This window comes from Rana temporaria, chromosome 4 (genome assembly GCF_905171775.1).
Source record: "Rana temporaria chromosome 4, aRanTem1.1, whole genome shotgun sequence".
Taxonomy (NCBI): domain Eukaryota; kingdom Metazoa; phylum Chordata; class Amphibia; order Anura; family Ranidae; genus Rana; species Rana temporaria.
This window is the reverse complement of record NC_053492.1, coordinates 481,283,696-481,304,192: the sequence shown is the minus strand read 5'-3', so window position 1 is coordinate 481,304,192 and position 20,497 is coordinate 481,283,696.

Sequence of the window (20,497 nt, the reverse complement as noted above, 5' to 3'; positions counted from 1 at the left end):
TACCTCAGTACTAGACCCGACCCTACATAACATGATGTCATCATTACCCATCATACCTCAGTACTAGACCCGACCCTACATAACATGATGTCATCATTACCATCATACCTCAGTACTAGACCCGACCCTACATAACATGATGTCATTACCCATCATACCTCAGTACTAGACCCGACTCTACATAACATGATGTCATCATTACCCATCATACCTCAGTACTAGACCTGACCCTACATAACATGATGTCATCATTACCCATCATACCTCAGTACTAGACCCGACTCTACATAACATGATGTCATCATTACCATCATACCTCAGTACTAGACCTGACCCTACATAACATGATGTCATCATTACCATCATACCTCAGTACTAGACCCGACTTTACATAACATGATGTCATTACCCATCATACCTCAGTACTAGACCCGACTCTACATAACATGATGTCATTACCCATCATACCTCAGTACTAGACCTGACCCTACATAACATGATGTCATCATTACCCATCATACCTCAGTACTAGACCCGACCCTACATAACATGATGTCATTACCCATCATACCTCAGTACTAGACCCGACTCTACATAACATGATGTCATTACCCATCATACCTCAGTACTAGACCTGACCCTACATAACATGATGTCATCATTACCCATCATACCTCAGTACTAGACCCGACTCTACATAACATGATGTCATCATTACCATCATACCTCAGTACTAGACCTGACCCTACATAACATGATGTCATCATTACCCATCATACCTCAGTACTAGACCCGACCCTACATAACATGATGTCATCATTACCCATCATACCTCAGTACTAGACCCGACCCTACATCACATGATGTCATTACCCATCATACCTCAGTACTAGACCCGACCCTACATAACATGATGTCATCATTACCCATCATACCTCAGTACTAGACCCGACCCTACATAACATGATGTCATCATTACCATCATACCTCAGTACTAGACCCGACTCTACATAACATGATGTCATCATTACCATCATACCTCAGTACTAGACCCGACCCTACATAACATGATGTCATCATTACCCATCATACCTCAGTACTAGACCCGACCCTACATAACATGATGTCATTACCCATCATACCTCAGTACTAGACCCGACCCTACATAACATGGCGCCATCATTACCCATCATACCTCAGTACTAGACCCGACTCTACATAACATGATGTCATTACCCATCATACCTCAGTACTAGACCCGACTCTACATAACATGATGTCATCATTACCATCATACCTCAGTACTAGACCCGACTCTACATAACATGATGTCATCATTACCCATCATACCTCAGTACTAGACCCGACCCTACATAACATGATGTCATCATTACCATCATACCTCAGTACTAGACCCGACCCTACATAACATGATGTCATCATTACCCATCATACCTCAGTACTAGACCCGACCCTACATAACATGATGTCATCATTACCCATCATACCTCAGTACTAGACCCGACCCTACATAACATGATGTCATCATTACCCATCATACCTCAGTACTAGACCCGACCCTACATAACATGATGTCATCATTACCATCATACCTCAGTACTAGACCCGACCCTACATAACATGATGTCATCATTACCCATCATACCTCAGTACTAGACCCGACCCTACATAACATGATGTCATTACCCATCATACCTCAGTACTAGACCCGACCCTACATAACATGATGTCATCATTACCCATCATACCTCAGTACTAGACCCGACCCTACATAACATGATGTCATCATTACCCATCATACCTCAGTACTAGACCCGACCCTACATAACATGATGTCATTACCCATCATACCTCAGTACTAGACCTGACCCTACATAACATGATGTCATCATTACCCATCATACCTCATGTAACGGCTACCCAGCTAGGGAGAGGGTCTCAGCCGTTGGAGAAGTCCTTTTCCCTGGCAAGCTGCGATATGCAAGTACCGCCGGTATCCCCGTCCAATAGATCCAGAGAGAGAGAGAGAGAGAGAGAGATTTCCCCTTCACAAACGAGACAAGGCTACGTTGAAGGGTCAAACAAGACTGATTTTAATTGCACATTTCACCTCGCTTTTTATATGGTTACAAAGACTGTACAGGAACAATGACACTCTCCGTCCCCCCCCCCCTCACACAGGGGGGCTTCAATACACATACTTTGAAATAATGACATTCCCTTGAGCCAATCAGTCTCTAGACGTTTTGGCTCCAAGCTGACATTTAACATGACTTGATCAGACAATAGAATTCAATTAACCTTTAAAACAATTATACACTCCCACATAACAGCCTCCGTATGCTGAGGGGATTAACTACACAAAGGAGAGTCCATTAGCTATGCAAAGGGAATATTAGCATTCAGCAGTGAAAAAGTCCCTTGTATAATTAACCCTTTGAGCTCAGAGTACAATGTGGTAAATCCAATTGTAACGAGCCATGCAGTTCTTTGTAGACCTCACTGTAGGAGTATTATAGGATGTCCAGGCAGAATAGTTCATAAGTCCGTTACACTGCTCCCCTTTTGTGGAACACTCCGGCAGACCCGGATTGATCCTTTTCGGGTCAACTTGGGGATGTCCGGTCTGCTGTTGAGGTAAAAGTTCCGTTTGCCTGGACAGTCCGTCAGCCTTCCCATTGGCTTACCAGGTCGGTAGCTGATGGTGAAGGTGAATAATAGAATTCAGTTCTGGAACAGTCATTTGCTTTGCTCTCTCAATGGCTCCCAAAACCTGTTGCTGATGCTCTTGGGACAGATACGGCACCACCTGGATGCAAATCCCATTTAATCTTTTGACAATTTCCGCCTGTTTGTGCATTTCAATGTTCAAGCCACGGGACATCTCATAATACATGACATAGTGTCGTTGCATCTCTGATTTCTCGCTGGCCAACTTGTCACATTCCCATTTTAGACTGTGATATTGTGCCGGATCTACAGTACATGTCGGGGAAGGTAGTCTTACCCGGTTCTCAGCAGCAAGCGGGTTGATTCCAGCAACGCGGGTGGTCACGGGACAAGCAGCAGCAGGTGTAGGTAAATAAGCCAAAGTCAGAGGGCCAATGTCGTTGCCCAGCACCACCTCGGCAGGTAGGTTGTCCATGATACCAACTGTGGTCTTTCCTGACCCGGCTCCCCAGTCTAAGTGCACCCGGGCGGTGGGTACGCGAAATACAGCACCCCCTGCGACCCGGACGGCAACTGTGCGAGTGGACACGTTCTCTGGCTTTACCAGATGTTTTTGAATCAGAGTGATAGTAGTCCCGGAATCTCTTAAGCCTTGTGCTACTTGACCATTCACTCGTACCTCCTGACGGTGATGCTGACGGTTATCCGGAGAGGCCGCTTGTATTGGGTCTGCCTCATACCAAATTCCCAGACATTCCTCAGGGCCCCCCTCGGTCTCCAGGCAGTGGGCCGCAGAGGGACGTGATGGAGTGACCTCTGTGTTGGGTGTTGTGCGTCTCCAGTTGTTATTTGTAGCTCTCAAAGGGCAATAACGAGCAATATGTCCCGTGTCGCTGCAGTGATGGCACGTCACCCTAGACGAATCCCGGGGATAGTTGCTAGGCCCCTGAGGACGTGGTGGGACTGGAGCCCGAAACTCTGGGCGTGGGGTGACGGTTGGAGTACGCGGTTCTACCTTCTGAGCCAGCCGTGTAGTACCTTGGCTTACTCTCCTTGTTTCCGCATACTCATCTGCTAGCCGAGCCGCCTCGTTTAAGTTAGCGGGACGGCGATCTCGTACCCAGTCTTGTATGTCTGCGGCCAGGTCTTGGAAGAAATGTTCTATTAGGAACAGCTGCAATACTTCCTCCCCGGTGTTGGCCTTGCACCCTTGGACCCAAAGGGATGCCACCCTTTGTAACTGGTTGGCCCATTCCATGTGGGAGTCCACAGCCTTCTTCTTGGACTCCCGGAAGTGACGGCGGTAGGCTTCTGGAGTTACGGCATATCGGGTTAGCAGCGCCTTTTTAACTTGCTGATATTGTAAAATATCCTCTGGAGCGAGAGCCCGAAAGGCTTCATTGGCTTTGCCCGACAATTTCTCCGACAAAATAGTGACCCATTGGTCTGGTGGTACCTGGTGTAGTGAGCACTGCCTCTCAAAATCCGCCAAATATCCATCGATTTCCTCCTCACTTTCTACAAAAGCTTTAAATGCAGTGAACGGTATTTTCTTTCCTGTAGCAGCGGGTGGGGGGGTAGGAACTGCATGTGTAATGGGCTGTCTCGCTCTTACCAGTTCCAGTTCTTGTCCCCTCTTCGTTTGTATCTCCTCCCTTGCTTCCCGGAACAGCTGGTTGATTAGTTCCACGGACGTTTCTGGATACAAAGATAATCTCCGCTGTACAATCCCAGTAATTACATCTTCCTCGCTGACAGGTGCAAGGGGCTCCGTTCCTTCCATGGATCCATCCATTTCGTCCAGCTCCAGCAGGTCAGCTATCAGCTCCCTCCGTGGTCTGTTGCTGGCGCTCCTACCACGACTCTCCAATAGATCTTTTAGTGTGGATCTTTTTAGCCTGGCGTACTGCGACTCCATTCAGAACTTGCTCTTTGGATAAAAGGACCATCCCAGTGCTGCCAACCAATGTAACGGCTACCCAGCTAGGGAGAGGGTCTCAGCCGTTGGAGAAGTCCTTTTCCCTGGCAAGCTGCGATATGCAAGTACCGCCGGTATCCCCGTCCCATAGATCCAGAGAGAGAGAGAGGGTTCCCCTTCACGAACGAGACAAGGCTACGTTGAAGGGTTGTCATGGTCTTACCTCTCTCCTGTCTCCTTCGTTTGACATGTGCTGGCGGCCATCTTGGTTTCTAGGTCTCTTGTAGCCTCCCACCCTGCGGCTCCTCCTTCCCACTGGGAGGAGCTGGATGCCTGGCTCACATATATAGAAGGTCTGTGGCTCCAGTTCCTTGCTTGGTCCTCCTGTGTTCACATGCTTCTAAGACTGCTGCTGCTTCTGGTTCCTGATCCTGGCTTCGTCTGACTTCCCTGCTGGTTCCTGATCCTGGCTTCGTCTGACTTCCCTGCTGGTTCCTGATCCTGGCTTCGTCCGACTACCCTTCTGGTTCCTGACCTCTGGCTTCGCAAGACTCTGTTTAACCATCCGTTTGGACTTTTGCTTTACAGCTTGATTTTCAATAAAGCCTTCTTATTTTCACTTATCTCTTGTTGTACGTCTGGTTCATGGTTCCGTGACATTAGGACCAAGCCATGAATTTTGACGGTACAGAGTCATCCTCGCTACCCACGCTGGTTGCCAGACTTGATCAGCTGGAGTCCCTGTTGGGTCAGTTCGCCGTGGCGTTGCAAACCCTGCTTGAACGCACGGCTCATTTCGCTCCCGTTGCCGATGGGTCGGTTGTCGCTCCTGGGCCCGCTCCTACTGCCGCTCCGGTTGTTCCGCCAGAGTCTACCCCGACACCTGTTGTTGCGCCTGCGGTGTTTCGGGGTATGACCGGTTCTGCCCCCCTTCCACAGCGATTTGGGGGAGAGCCAACTCAGTGCCGAGGTTTCCTTAACCAAGTGGGCATTTATTTCGAGTTGCTGCCACATGCCTTTCCCACTGAGAGATCAAAGGTGGGCTTCTTGATCTCGCTGCTCTCGGACAAGGCCTTGGCCTGGGCCAGCCCTTTATGGGAGAACAACAATCCGGTGGTTGCCGAGTTTTCCGGTTTTGTTGCTTCTCTTCGGAAGGTATTCGATGTGCCGGCTCGCGCCGCCTCTGCTGCGAAGCTCCTTATGTCCGTCAGACAGGGTTCACGATCTGTAGCCGAATACGCCATTGAGTTTCGTACCCTGGCAGCAGAGGTGGGCTGGAATAATGAGGCTCTGGTCGCTGCTTTCTCTCATGGTCTCTCGGATGCCTTGAAGGATGAGGTTGCAGCTAAGGACCTACCAGTGGAGCTCGAGGCTCTTATTTCTTTCCTGATTTTGATTGACACCAGACTCAGGGAGAGACCTTCCTTTAAGGAGAGCCTGCGGAGGCCTCCTAACAGTTTGGCGCCTACGTTTGCTGTCCCACCCGTGCCTCCCTCTCCTCCTGGTGTTGACTTGTCTGGGGGTGAACCCATGCAGCTGGGGTTTGCTCGCCTGTCCGAGGGGGAGAGGGTACTCCGGAGACGCGAGGGCCGATGCATGTACTGTGGTCTCGGTGGGCATTTTCGGTTGGCATGTCCGAACCGTCCGGGAAACGCTCGCACCTGAGGTCCTGTCGGGGGCAGATCTTGGGTGGAGTCTCCTCGTCCCTGGTTTCCCGTGTGGATAAACCACTGATCACTGTTGTCCTCTCCTGGGTCGGGGGCTCGGTGACGACCCAGGCGTTGGTGGACTCTGGTGCTGGTGGTTTTTTCATTGATAGTGAGTTCGCTGCCGCCAATTCCATTCCTCTACAGGCTCGAGGTTCCCCGCTGGCTCTAGAGGCGATAGACGGCAGACCCCTCCAGCCGTCACACGTGACTCATGAGACCCTTCCAGTGGGGATAGCCATTGGTGTCGCTCACAGAGAGTCGGTCTGCTTCCAAGTTATTTCGTCTCCACACTACTCGGTGGTCTTGGGGTACCCCTGGCTCCAGAAGCATAATCCGACTTTCGACTGGAGATCGGCCGAGATCCTCTCGTGGTCACCACAGTGTGGGGCTAAGTGCATCCATGGGCCTGTCAAGTTGCTGTGTACTTCCTCGGACTCTCTGTTGCCTCCTGAATACGAGGAGTACCGGGATGTATTCGATAAGGTGCGCGCAGTTGCCCTACCTCCGCACCGCCCATATGATTGTGCCATAGAGTTGCAACCTGGTGCCGTTCCTCCTCGCGGCAGGGTCTATCCACTGTCGGTTGCGGAGAATGAGGCCATGGAGGAGTACGTGATGGAGGCGCTGTCCCGTGGTCACATTCGCAAATCCTCGTCCCCGGCAGGGGCTGGATTTTTCTTTGTGAAAAAGAAGGGCGGGGAGTTGAGGCCTTGCATCGATTACAGGGGGTCTCAATCGCATCACGATCAAGAACGCTTACCCGATACCCTTGATTTCCGAGCTGTTCGATCGCCTTAAAGGGGCCACGGTCTTTACCAAACTCGACCTGAGGGCGGCATATAACCTGGTAAGGATCAAGGCGGGCGATGAGTGGAAGACCGCGTTTAACACCAGGACCGGTCATTATGAATCCTTGGTTATGCCCTTTGGGTTGTGCAATGCGCCCGCAGTCTTTCAGGAATTCATCAACGATGTTTTCCGTGACCTGTTGCAGCAGTGTGTGGTGGTCTATTTGGATGACATCTTGGTATATTCTGAATCCAGGGAGGCCCACATTCTGGATGTCAAACGAGTGTTGCAACGGTTACGAGAGAACAAGCTGTTCGGTAAGCTTGAGAAATGCGAATTTCACCGATCCCAGGTAACCTTCCTAGGTTACATCATTTCCGCTGAGGGGTTCTCCATGGACCCTGAGAAGGTTTCGGCTGTCTTACAGTGGCCTCAGCCCAGTGGTCTTCGTTCCCTGCAGCGCTTTTTGGGCTTCGCCAATTATTATCGGAGGTTCATCAGGGACTTTTCCATGCTGGCCAAGCCTCTCACGGATCTGACCAGGAAGGGCAGTAATTCCCAGGTCTGGCCGCTTGAGGCCATCCGAGCTTTTGAGGCCCTAAAGTCCGCCTTTGTGTCGGCTCCGATTCTGTCGCATCCCAACCCTGGGTTGCCCTTTGTCCTCGAGGTGGACGCGTCTGAGACGGGAGTAGGCGCTCTTCTGTCCCAGCGTAGAACACCAGAGGGTCCTCTGCTTCCTTGTGGGTTTTACTCCCGGAAACTGTCTCCCGCGGAGTGCAACTATCAGATTGGTGACAGGGAGTTATTGGCCATCGTGCAGGCCCTTAAAGAATGGAGGCACTTGCTCGAGGGCTCGGTGGTTCCGGTTCTCATCCTGACGGACCACAAGAATCTGACCTACCTTTCTGAGGCCAAGAGATTGACACCACGTCAGGCCAGATGGGCTCTGTTCTTGTCACGTTTTAATTACGTGGTCTCCTACCTACCCGGTTCCAAGAACATCAGGGCGGATGCCTTATCACGGCAGTACTCCGAGCTGTCCAGGGAGGAATCGATTCCGACTTCGGTCATACCTCCGAATCAGATCCTGGCCGCCATTCGCACCAGCCTGACCTCTCCCCTGGGTGAGCAGATTTTGGCGGCTCAATCTGGTGCTCCCTCTGGGAGACCCAACGGCAGATGTTTTGTGCCTGAGGAGTTGCGCACTCGGTTGTTGCGAACCTACCATAACTCCAAGACCGCGGGGCATCCTGGAAAGAATCAGCTGTCCTGGGCTGTTTCACGTCTGTTCTGGTGGCCTTCCCTACGTTCCGACATCGCCGCATATGTAGCGGCATGCTCCGTTTGTGCCCAGAGTAAGTCCCCTCGGCATCTTCCGTTGGGACTTCTGCAACCCATAGCCACCGGGGAGCGCCCATGGTCACACCTGGGGATGGATTTCATCGTGGACCTCCCTGCATCCCGAGGCCATACGGTCATTCTCATGATTGTGGATCGGTTTTCCAAAATGTGCCACTGTGTTCCTCTCAAGAAGTTACCCTCTGCACAAGAGTTGGCCACGATTTTTGCCAGGGAGGTCTTCCGGTTGCACGGTTTGCCCAAGGAGATTGTGTCGGATCGGGGGAGTCAGTTTGTGTCCAGGTTCTGGCGCGCCTTTTGCTCCCAGTTGGGGATTCATCTCTCCTTCTCCTCGGCCTACCACCCTCAGTCCAATGGGGCCGCAGAACGATCCAATCAGGCCCTGGAGCAATTCCTTCGTTGCTATGTCTCCGATCACCAAGACAATTGGGTTGACCTCCTGCCTTGGGCTGAGTTTGCCAGGAACACGGCGGTGAACTCTTCCTCTGGGACGTCTCCCTTCATGGCCAATTATGGGTTCCAACCTGCCGTGTTACCGGAGGCATTTTCTCCCCAGGATATTCCGGCTGTGGAGGATCACCTTTCCGTTCTACGTGCTTCTTGGGTACAGATCCAGAAGTCCCTTGAGGTCTCTGCGCAACGCCAGAAACTCCAGGCTGATCGCAGACGGCGCCCGCTCCTTCCTACCAGGTCGGAGACCGTGTATGGTTGTCCACCCGCAACCTCAACCTTCGAGTGCCCACTCCCAAGCTGGCTCCTCGCTTTGTTGGTCCCTTCCGAGTGCTTCGCAGGGTAAACCCGGTAGCCTATGCCCTTGCGCTTCCACCTGGCATGCGGATCTCCAACGTGTTTCATGTCTCCCTGTTGAAGCCACTGGTGTGCAATCGCTTCACTTCCTCGGTTCCTCGGCCTCGTCCGGTCCAAGTGGGTAATCATGAGGAGTATGAGGTGAGCAATATCCTGGACTCACGCCTGGTCCGCGGTCGGGTGCAGTTTTTGGTCCACTGGCGTAGTTATGGTCCAGAGGAGCGTTCCTGGGTTCCCTCCGCAGATGTCCATGCTCCTGCCTTGCTCCGAGCCTTCCACGCACGCTTCCCTCAGAAACCGTTTTTTGCACCGCGGAGGAGGGGCCCTTGAGGGGGAGGTACTGTCATGGTCTTACCTCTCTCCTGTCTCCTTCGTTTGACATGTGCTGGCGGCCATCTTGGTTTCTAGGTCTCTTGTAGCCTCCCACCCTGCGGCTCCTCCTTCCCACTGGGAGGAGCTGGATGCCTGGCTCACATATATAGAAGGTCTGTGGCTCCAGTTCCTTGCTTGGTCCTCCTGTGTTCACATGCTTCTAAGACTGCTGCTGCTTCTGGTTCCTGATCCTGGCTTCGTCTGACTTCCCTGCTGGTTCCTGATCCTGGCTTCGTCTGACTTCCCTGCTGGTTCCTGATCCTGGCTTCGTCCGACTACCCTTCTGGTTCCTGACCTCTGGCTTCGCAAGACTCTGTTTAACCATCCGTTTGGACTTTTGCTTTACAGCTTGATTTTCAATAAAGCCTTCTTATTTTCACTTATCTCTTGTTGTACGTCTGGTTCATGGTTCCGTGACAAGGGTCAAACAAAACTGACTTTAATTGCACATTTCACCTCGCTTTTTATATGGTTACAAAGACTGTACAGGAACAATGACACTCTCCGTCCCCCCCCCTCACACAGGGGGGGCTTCAATACACATACTTTGAAATAATGACATTCCCTTGAGCCAATCAGTCTCTAGACGTTTTGGCTCCAAGCTGACATTTAACATGACTTGATCAGACAATAGAATTCAATTAACCTTTAAAACAATTATCCACTCCCACATAACAGCCTCCGTATGCTGAGGGGATTAACTACACAAAGGAGAGTCCATTAGCTATGCAAAGGGAATATTAGCATTCAGCAGTGAAAAAGTCCCTTGTATAATTAACCCTTTGAGCTCAGAGTACAAGTCATGCAGTTCCTTGTAGACCTCACTGTAGGAGTATTATAGGATGTCCAGGCAGAATAGTTCATAAGTCCGTTACACCTCAGTACTAGACCCGACCCTACATAACATGATGTCATCATTACCCATCATACCTCAGTACTAGACCCGACCCTACATAACATGATGTCATCATTACCCATCATACCTCAGTACTAGACCCGACCCTACATAACATGATGTCATCATTACCATCATACCTCAGTACTAGACCCGACCCTACATAACATGATGTCATCATTACCCATCATACCTCAGTACTAGACCCGACCCTACATAACATGATGTCATCATTACCCATCATACCTCAGTACTAGACCCGACCCTACATAACATGATGTCATCATTACCCATCATACCTCAGTACTAGACCCGACCCTACATAACATGATGTCATTATTACCCATCATACCTCAGTACTAGACCCGACCCTACATAACATGATGTCATCATTACCCATCATACCTCAGTACTAGACCCGACCCTACATAACATGATGTCATCATTACCCATCATACCTCAGTACTAGACCCGACCCTACATAACATGATGTCATTACCCATCATACCTCAGTACTAGACCCGACCCTACATAACATGATGTCATCATTACCATCATACCTCAGTACTAGACCCGACCCTACATAACATGATGTCATCATTACCCATCATACCTCAGTACTAGACCCGACCCTACATAACATGATGTCATCATTACCATCATACCTCAGTACTAGACCCGACCCTACATAACATGATGTCATCATTACCCATCATACCTCAGTACTAGACCCGACCCTACATAACATGATGTCATCATTACCATCATACCTCAGTACTAGACCCGACCCTACATAACATGATGTCATCATTACCCATCATACCTCAGTACTAGACCCGACCCTACATAACATGATGTCATCATTACCCATCATACCTCAGTACTAGACCCGACCCTACATAACATGATGTCATCATTACCCATCATACCTCAGTACTAGACCCGACCCTACATAACATGATGTCATCATTACCCATCATACCTCAGTACTAGACCCGACCCTACATAACATGATGTCATCATTACCCATCATACCTCAGTACTAGACCCGACCCTACATAACATGATGTCATCATTACCCATCATACCTCAGTACTAGACCCGACCCTACATAACATGATGTCATCATTACCCATCATACCTCAGTACTAGACCCGACCCTACATAACATGATGTCATCATTACCCATCATACCTCAGTACTAGACCCGACCCTACATAACATGATGTCATTACCCATCATACCTCAGTACTAGACCCGACCCTACATAACATGATGTCATCATTACCATCATACCTCAGTACTAGACCCGACCCTACATAACATGATGTCATCATTACCCATCATACCTCAGTACTAGACCCGACCCTACATAACATGATGTCATCATTACCCATCATACCTCAGTACTAGACCCGACCCTACATAACATGATGTCATCATTACCCATCATACCTCAGTACTAGACCCGACCCTACATAACATGATGTCATCATTACCCATCATACCTCAGTACTAGACCCGACCCTACATAACATGATGTCATCATTACCATCATACCTCAGTACTAGACCCGACCCTACATAACATGATGTCATCATTACCCATCATACCTCAGTACTAGACCCGACCCTACATAACATGATGTCATCATTACCCATCATACCTCAGTACTAGACCCGACCCTACATAACATGATGTCATTACCCATCATACCTCAGTACTAGACCCGACCCTACATACATAACATGATGTCATCATTACCCATCATACCTCAGTACTAGACCCGACCCTACATAACATGATGTCATCATTACCCATCATACCTCAGTACTAGACCCGACCCTACATAACATGATGTCATCATTACCATCATACCTCAGTACTAGACCCGACCCTACATAACATGATGTCATCATTACCCATCATACCTCAGTACTAGACCCGACCCTACATAACATGATGTCATCATTACCCATCATACCTCAGTACTAGACCCGACCCTACATAACATGATGTCATCATTACCCATCATACCTCAGTACTAGACCCGACCCTACATAACATGATGTCATCATTACCCATCATACCTCAGTACTAGACCCGACCCTACATAACATGATGTCATCATTACCCATCATACCTCAGTACTAGACCCGACCCTACATAACATGATGTCATCATTACCCATCATACCTCAGTACTAGACCCGACCCTACATAACATGATGTCATCATTACCCATCATACCTCAGTACTAGACCCGACCCTACATAACATGATGTCATCATTACCCATCATACCTCAGTACTAGACCCGACCCTACATAACATGATGTCATCATTACCCATCATACCTCAGTACTAGACCCGACCCTACATAACATGATGTCATCATTACCCATCATACCTCAGTACTAGACCCGACCCTACATAACATGATGTCATCATTACCCATCATACCTCAGTACTAGACCCGACCCTACATAACATGATGTCATCATTACCCATCATACCTCAGTACTAGACCCGACCCTACATAACATGATGTCATCATTACCCATCATACCTCAGTACTAGACCCGACCCTACATAACATGATGTCATCATTACCCATCATACCTCAGTACTAGACCCGACCCTACATAACATGATGTCATCATTACCCATCATACCTCAGTACTAGACCCGACCCTACATAACATGATGTCATTACCCATCATACCTCAGTACTAGACCCGACCCTACATAACATGATGTCATCATTACCCATCATACCTCAGTACTAGACCCGACCCTACATAACATGATGTCATCATTACCCATCATACCTCAGTACTAGACCCGACCCTACATAACATGATGTCATCATTACCCATCATACCTCAGTACTAGACCCGACCCTACATAACATGATGTCATCATTACCATCATACCTCAGTACTAGACCCGACTCTACATAACATGATGTCATCATTACCCATCATACCTCAGTACTAGACCCGACCCTACATAACATGATGTCATCATTACCCATCATACCTCAGTACTAGACCCGACCCTACATAACATGATGTCATCATTACCCATCATACCTCAGTACTAGACCCGACCCTACATAACATGATGTCATCATTACCATCATACCTCAGTACTAGACCCGACCCTACATAACATGATGTCATCATTACCCATCATACCTCAGTACTAGACCCGACCCTACATAACATGATGTCATCATTACCATCATACCTCAGTACTAGACCCGACCCTACATAACATGATGTCATTACCATCATACCTCAGTACTAGACCCGACCCTACATAACATGATGTCATCATTACCCATCATACCTCAGTACTAGACCCGACCCTACATAACATGATGTCATCATTACCCATCATACCTCAGTACTAGACCCGACCCTACATAACATGATGTCATCATTACCCATCATACCTCAGTACTAGACCCGACCCTACATAACATGATGTCATCATTACCCATCATACCTCAGTACTAGACCCGACCCTACATAACATGATGTCATCATTACCCATCATACCTCAGTACTAGACCCGACCCTACATAACATGATGTCATCATTACCCATCATACCTCAGTACTAGACCCGACCCTACATAACATGATGTCATCATTACCCATCATACCTCAGTACTAGACCCGACCCTACATAACATGATGTCATCATTACCCATCATACCTCAGTACTAGACCCGACCCTACATAACATGATGTCATCATTACCCATCATACCTCAGTACTAGACCCGACCCTACATAACATGATGTCATCATTACCCATCATACCTCAGTACTAGACCCGACCCTACATAACATGATGTCATCATTACCATCATACCTCAGTACTAGACCCGACCCTACATAACATGATGTCATCATTACCCATCATACCTCAGTACTAGACCCGACCCTACATAACATGATGTCATCATTACCCATCATACCTCAGTACTAGACCCGACCCTACATAACATGATGTCATCATTACCCATCATACCTCAGTACTAGACCCGACTCTACATAACATGATGTCATCATTACCCATCATACCTCAGTACTAGACCCGACCCTACATAACATGATGTCATCATTACCCATCATACCTCAGTACTAGACCCGACCCTACATAACATGATGTCATCATTACCCATCATACCTCAGTACTAGACCCGACCCTACATAACATGATGTCATCATTACCCATCATACCTCAGTACTAGACCCGACCCTACATAACATGATGTCATCATTACCCATCATACCTCAGTACTAGACCCGACCCTACATAACATGATGTCATCATTACCATCATACCTCAGTACTAGACCCGACCCTACATAACATGATGTCATCATTACCATCATACCTCAGTACTAGACCCGACCCTACATAACATGATGTCATCATTACCCATCATACCTCAGTACTAGACCCGACCCTACATAACATGATGTCATTACCATCATACCTCAGTACTAGACCCGACCCTACATAACATGATGTCATCATTACCATCATACCTCAGTACTAGACCCGACCCTACATAACATGATGTCATCATTACCCATCATACCTCAGTACTAGACCCGACCCTACATAACATGATGTCATCATTACCCATCATACCTCAGTACTAGACCCGACCCTACATAACATGATGTCATCATTACCCATCATACCTCAGTACTAGACCCGACCCTACATAACATGATGTCATCATTACCCATCATACCTCAGTACTAGACCCGACCCTACATAACATGATGTCATCATTACCCATCATACCTCAGTACTAGACCCGACCCTACATAACATGATGTCATCATTACCCATCATACCTCAGTACTAGACCCGACCCTACATAACATGATGTCATCATTACCATCATACCTCAGTACTAGACCCGACCCTACATAACATGATGTCATCATTACCATCATACCTCAGTACTAGACCCGACCCTACATAACATGATGTCATCATTACCCATCATACCTCAGTACTAGACCCGACCCTACATAACATGATGTCATCATTACCCATCATACCTCAGTACTAGACCCGACCCTACATAACATGATGTCATCATTACCATCATACCTCAGTACTAGACCCGACCCTACATAACATGATGTCATCATTACCCATCATACCTCAGTACTAGACCCGACCCTACATAACATGATGTCATCATTACCCATCATACCTCAGTACTAGACCCGACCCTACATAACATGATGTCATCATTACCCATCATACCTCAGTACTAGACCCGACCCTACATAACATGATGTCATCATTACCCATCATACCTCAGTACTAGACCCGACCCTACATAACATGATGTCATTACCCATCATACCTCAGTACTAGACCCGACCCTACATAACATGATGTCATCATTACCCATCATACCTCAGTACTAGACCCGACCCTACATAACATGATGTCATTACCCATCATACCTCAGTACTAGACCCGACCCTACATAACATGATGTCATCATTACCCATCATACCTCAGTACTAGACCCGACCCTACATAACATGATGTCATCATTACCCATCATACCTCAGTACTAGACCCGACCCTACATAACATGATGTCATCATTACCCATCATACCTCAGTACTAGACCCGACCCTACATAACATGATGTCATCATTACCATCATACCTCAGTACTAGACCCGACCCTACATAACATGATGTCATCATTACCATCATACCTCAGTACTAGACCCGACCCTACATAACATGATGTCATCATTACCCATCATACCTCAGTACTAGACCCGACCCTACATAACATGATGTCATCATTACCCATCATACCTCAGTACTAGACCCGACCCTACATAACATGATGTCATCATTACCATCATACCTCAGTACTAGACCCGACCCTACATAACATGATGTCATTACCATCATACCTCAGTACTAGACCCGACCCTACATAACATGATGTCATCATTACCCATCATACCTCAGTACTAGACCCGACCCTACATAACATGATGTCATCATTACCCATCATACCTCAGTACTAGACCCGACCCTACATAACATGATGTCATCATTACCCATCATACCTCAGTACTAGACCCGACCCTACATAACATGATGTCATCATTACCCATCATACCTCAGTACTAGACCCGACTCTACATAACATGATGTCATCATTACCCATCATACCTCAGTACTAGACCCGACCCTACATAACATGATGTCATCATTACCCATCATACCTCAGTACTAGACCCGACCCTACATAACATGATGTCATCATTACCCATCATACCTCAGTACTAGACCCGACCCTACATAACATGATGTCATTACCCATCATACCTCAGTACTAGACCCGACCCTACATAACATGATGTCATCATTACCCATCATACCTCAGTACTAGACCCGACCCTACATAACATGATGTCATCATTACCCATCATACCTCAGTACTAGACCCGACCCTACATAACATGATGTCATCATTACCCATCATACCTCAGTACTAGACCCGACCCTACATAACATGATGTCATCATTACCCATCATACCTCAGTACTAGACCCGACCCTACATAACATGATGTCATCATTACCCATCATACCTCAGTACTAGACCCGACCCTACATAACATGATGTCATCATTACCCATCATACCTCAGTACTAGACCCGACCCTACATAACATGATGTCATCATTACCCATCATACCTCAGTACTAGACCCGACCCTACATAACATGATGTCATCATTACCCATCATACCTCAGTACTAGACCCGACCCTACATAACATGATGTCATCATTACCCATCATACCTCAGTACTAGACCCGACCCTACATAACATGATGTCATCATTACCCATCATACCTCAGTACTAGACCCGACCCTACATAACATGATGTCATCATTACCCATCATACCTCAGTACTAGACCCGACCCTACATAACATGATGTCATCATTACCCATCATACCTCAGTACTAGACCCGACTCTACATAACATGATGTCATCATTACCCATCATACCTCAGTACTAGACCCGACCCTACATAACATGATGTCATCATTACCCATCATACCTCAGTACTAGACCCGACCCTACATAACATGATGTCATCATTACCCATCATACCTCAGTACTAGACCCGACCCTACATAACATGATGTCATCATTACCAATCATACCTCAGTACTAGACCCGACCCTACATAACATGATGTCATCATTACCCATCATACCTCAGTACTAGACCCGACCCTACATAACATGATGTCATCATTACCCATCATACCTCAGTACTAGACCCGACCCTACATAACATGATGTCATCATTACCCATCATACCTCAGTACTAGACCCGACCCTACATAACATGATGTCATCATTACCCATCATACCTCAGTACTAGACCCGACCCTACATAACATGATGTCATCATTACCCATCATACCTCAGTACTAGACCCGACCCTACATAACATGATGTCATCATTACCCATCATACCTCAGTACTAGACCCGACCCTACATAACATGATGTCATCATTACCCATCATACCTCAGTACTAGACCCGACCCTACATAACATGATGTCATCATTACCCATCATACCTCAGTACTAGACCCGACCCTACATAACATGATGTCATCATTACCCATCATACCTCAGTACTAGACCCGACTCTACATAACATGATGTCATCATTACCATCATACCTCAGTACTAGACCCGACCCTACATAACATGATGTCATCATTACCCATCATACCTCAGTACTAGACCCGACCCTACATAACATGATGTCATCATTACCCATCATACCTCAGTACTAGACCCGACCCTACATAACATGATGTCATCATTACCCATCATACCTCAGTACTAGACCCGACCCTACATAACATGATGTCATCATTACCCATCATACCTCAGTACTAGACCCGACCCTACATAACATGATGTCATCATTACCCATCATACCTCAGTACTAGACCCGACCCTACATAACATGATGTCATCATTACCCATCATACCTCAGTACTAGACCCGACCCTACATAACATGATGTCATCATTACCCATCATACCTCAGTACTAGACCCGACCCTACATAACATGATGTCATCATTACCCATCATACCTCAGTACTAGACCTGACCCTACATAACATGATGTCATCATTACCCATCATACCTCAGTACTAGACCCGACCCTACATAACATGATGTCATCATTACCCATCATACCTCAGTACTAGACCCGACCCTACATAACATGATGTCATCATTACCCATCATACCTCAGTACTAGACCCGACCCTACATAACATGATGTCATCATTACCCATCATACCTCAGTACTAGACCCGACCCTACATAACATGATGTCATCATTACCCATCATACCTCAGTACTAGACCCGACCCTACATAACATGATGTCATCATTACCCATCATACCTCAGTACTAGACCCGACCCTACATAACATGATGTCATCATTACCCATCATACCTCAGTACTAGACCCGACCCTACATAACATGATGTCATCATTACCATCATACCTCAGTACTAGACCCGACCCTACATAACATGATGTCATCATTACCCATCATACCTCAGTACTAGACCCGACCCTACATAACATGATGTCATCATTACCCATCATACCTCAGTACTAGACCCGACCCTACATAACATGATGTCATCATTACCCATCATACCTCAGTACTAGACCCGACCCTACATAACATGATGTCATCATTACCCATCATACCTCAGTACTAGACCCGACCCTACATAACATGATGTCATCATTACCCATCATACCTCAGTACTAGACCCGACCCTACATAACATGATGTCATCATTACCATCATACCTCAGTACTAGACCCGACCCTACATAACATGATGTCATACATCATACCTCAGTACTAGACCCGACCCTACATAACATGATGTCATTACCCATCATACCTCAGTACTAGACCCGACCCTACATAACATGATGTCATCATTACCCATCATACCTCAGTACTAGACCCGACTCTACATAACATGATGTCATCATTACCCATCATACCTCAGTACTAGACCCGACCCTACATAACATGATGTCATCATTACCCATCATACCTCAGTACTAGACCCGACCCTACATAACATGATGTCATCATTACCATCATACCTCAGTACTAGACCCGACCCTACATAACATGATGTCATCATTACCCATCATACCTCAGTACTAGACCCGACCCTACATAACATGATGTCATCATTACCCATCATACCTCAGTACTAGACCCGACTCTACATAACATGATGTCATCATTACCCATCATACCTCAGTACTAGACCCGACCCTACATAACATGATGTCATCATTACCATCATACCTCAGTACTAGACCCGACCCTACATAACATGATGTCATCATTACCCATCATACCTCAGTACTAGACCCGACCCTACATAACATGATGTCATCATTACCATCATACCTCAGTACTAGACCCGACCCTACATAACATGATGTCATCATTACCCATCATACCTCAGTACTAGACCCGACCCTACATAACATGATGTCATTACCCATCATACCTCAGTACTAGACCCGACCCTACATAACATGATGTCATCATTACCATCATACCTCAGTACTAGACCCGACCCTACATAACATGATGTCATCATTACCCATCATACCTCAGTACTAGACCCGACCCTACATAACATGATGTCATCATTACCCATCATACCTCAGTACTAGACCCGACCCTACATAACATGATGTCATCATTACCCATCATACCTCAGTACTAGACCCGACCCTACATAACATGATGTCATCATTACCCATCATACCTCAGTACTAGACCCGACCCTACATA